General features: G+C 30.9%; 1 long non-coding RNA gene across 1 annotated transcript; it reads left to right on the top strand.

The window, feature by feature from the left end:
* Nucleotides 1178-2858, top strand: LOC110264327. The gene is made up of 2 exons (XR_002350318.1): nucleotides 1178-1237; nucleotides 2119-2858. It is a non-coding gene; the product is annotated as an uncharacterized LOC110264327 (long non-coding RNA).

The following is a 3255-nucleotide window of genomic DNA, read 5'->3' as shown; positions in this document are numbered from 1 at the left end:
AAGAAAAATATATTCACTGTTTAATAATATATTTGTTATTAAATTTTTTGACTCTGTAACAAAAAAAACTTAATAGATAATTCTGGTATATTTTTTTAACCTTTTTTCTACAATTTAGTTCGCCATTTAATTTGAATTATTTCTACAATATCTCTATGTTACTGTACTCTTAGTACTATTTATTTGTAATTTATCTACCGAATGTACTCTTAAATTCTCAGCATACATTATTTTCATGTTAAGAATAATTTTTTTAAATATTTAGATAATCATAATAAAAGTGAAACTGATTCAAGTAATAGACCGAATGGTAATAAATATGGGTATGACTCCTGTATATTTATTTAATTAATAATAATTTATTTTTTCATAAATTTTGATTCAATAGATCTTCCATTATTGTCCTAAATAATATTATTATAAGAATAAATAAAATGTTCTCGCGCCGTATCATTATAAAAAAAATAAAAATTTTATAAAAACCAATATAATACTTAAAATATTTATTTGCCAATCAAAATGAAAAATATGTAAACTTTAGTGAAAACGAAAAATAGTTAGTTTAAAAAATTTTATATTTTGTTGAATCATTTTATTATAATTCACACAAATATGATAATATAAAATAATTAAATAAAATATATTTTAAGAAATAAAATAAATAGTAACAATTAAAATCAAGGTTCTGAAAATCGGACCGGACCGGCCGGTCGAACCGGTCTAACCGCAAACCGGTAGTTTAGGCGGTTCGGTTTACTAGTAGAAATCGCTATTTTAGAAACCGGACACAAATCGCTGAACCGGCCAAGAACCGGCCGGTCAAACCAGACCGGGACCCGACCGGTTTACAAGAAACGATGTCGTTTCCTTTGTTGAAAGGAAAAAAGGGATTTCACGCGTTTGGCTCCCTTCTCCAACAGTCCAACTCCTTCCTTAGTCATCAGCAAAATGCCTTAGCCTCCACCAAAGAAAGCAAACCCTAGCCTCAACCAATCTTGTCGTCGTCTGGCGGAGTGAGAGACTGCTGCTGCCGCCTCCGTCACACTCAAGAACTTCCGTCTTCATGCTATCGGCGTTCGTTACTTCTCTCTCACCATCCCCTGTTCGCTCTCATCAGTCATCTGTTCGCTCTCCATCCCATGTTCGCTCTCATCAGTCGCCTGTTCGCCGTCGTCCGTTGCGCTCAACCGCTCTCCGTCGTCCGTCGCGCTCAACCGCTCTCCGTCGTCCGTCGAAGGTCAATGTTCACTGCTAGTGCTTGTTCTTCGTGTTTTTTTTATTGTCTGTTCAGAAACCAAACCCTCTTCATGCTTGTTCTTTGATGGTTAGTGATCGTCGTTTTTTAATACTCACTATTGGTGTTTTGTTTTTTATTTGTTGATGATTATTGATTAAGTGATGTGTTGCTGTTTTATTTTTTTACTTTGTGCTTGAGTTAATTGGATGCTCTGTCAGTGCTTAGTGCTTGTTCTTGGTTGATTGGCTTTGCTCACTACTCTGGCTTGTTCTAGCCTATTCTTGATTAATTAACTCTGTTAGTGGCTTATTGATTGATGCCAAATTGGTACTGGTAAAAAGTTACTGGCTTGTTCTTGGCTTTTTTGTCTGTTGTTAAGTTTCTTGATTTTGTGCTCATTACCTCATTCAGTGCCTTTTTTTATTGTTAATCATTGTGCTGAGCTTGTTAATCAGTGGCTTATTGATTGATGCTAAATTGGCACTGATAAACTGTTACTGGCTTGTTCTTGGCTTTTTTTATCTGTTATTAAATTTTGTTAAAGTTTCTTGATTTTGTGCTCATTACCTCATTTAGGACTTTTTTTTGTTGTTAATCATTGTGCTGAGCTTGTTAAAATTGGGTTAAAAACTTTGTTTCTAATGGTGAAAATTTGTATATTGTTGAATGCTATAGGCAGAATTTGAATGTCTCTGAAGTACTTGGATTATTGAATTTGAATGTCTCTGAAGTCTGAAGTAGTGATTTGTGATTTTGAATATCTCTGATTACTTGATTATTGATTTGTGTTTTGAATCTGAAATTTGTGATAATGTTTATTGAAATTTTGTACATTGTCATTGCTAAACTCTTCAACTATGGATTGTATTATATGCTGCTAGATTTGAACTCATCAAAGTTTCCTGAATTTAAGTTCTCCTTCGGAGGCACATATTCAATTACCAGTGGAATGATAAACAATCCTGCATCACTTGGTAAACATGCATCTACCTCTAGCTAATTCAATATAAATAGTGAATTTATTTATTTTTTTTAATTCTTTACTAATTCTTTTGTGCTATGAGTGATTTGTACATATCATAGTAAAATAAAAAATAACATTGGTTACAATTGTTTATTGAAAATGTGCAAACTTAAGTCATGAAAGTTGTTTGTATAATGTGAGATCTCAATGAATAAGCAGCTTTGCATTGTATTCAATGATTATTTGAACCTTCAGTGTTGTCTTCTTATCTATTTTTATGCTATTAATTCATCTCTACATGTTGCTTGACGTATTCTAAAATCGATCGAAAGGCACTGTTATATCATGTCTTACCTATTTGTCAAGTATATTAGTATATTTTGTAATATTAATGTATTTATGTGATTAATTCCTATATTAAGGAGATGGATTCACCATTAGTATTACAAGGTTTGTTCAATTTGTTTGATCTTTTTTAATTCTTTACATTAGGAAAGAGATGAAAGATATATTCTTGGCTGAATGACATGGTTGTTATGAGACGAAAAATAGGTTGAGTTATATTTTAGGATGTTTATTTAAAATTTATTTATTATTCTATTCTAAAACGGTTTTTTTGGTTGAACCATCGGTTGGACCGATTGGACCAGTAAACCAGTGAACCAATGACTAGAACGGTTTGATGACCGGTCCGATTTTCTGAACCTTGATTAAAATGATAACTCTAGGCAAAATCATACAAAATAAAAATTATTAGAAGTAATAGAACAAATAAAATATGAACCAATATTATCGTCATGTATTGTATTATTTCGACCAGTAATATCTAAACATTTAAAAAACATAAAACAAAACATACAAACTAAAAAATTTTGCCAAAGGCAAAAATCGTCATACTCTATACAAGATAATTAATTAAAAAATGTTATAAGACAACTGATGTAACAGAGAAATTTATACAAAAAAAATTTATGATATATAAAGATAGCATTTTTAAAAAAAAATTATTTATTTCAGACTCAAACTATATTTTATTGACTAATTAATCTAAAAA

Source organism: Arachis ipaensis, chromosome B07 (genome assembly GCF_000816755.2).
Source record: "Arachis ipaensis cultivar K30076 chromosome B07, Araip1.1, whole genome shotgun sequence".
NCBI lineage: Eukaryota > Viridiplantae > Streptophyta > Magnoliopsida > Fabales > Fabaceae > Arachis > Arachis ipaensis.
This window is presented reverse-complemented; position numbering and strand designations above follow the sequence as displayed.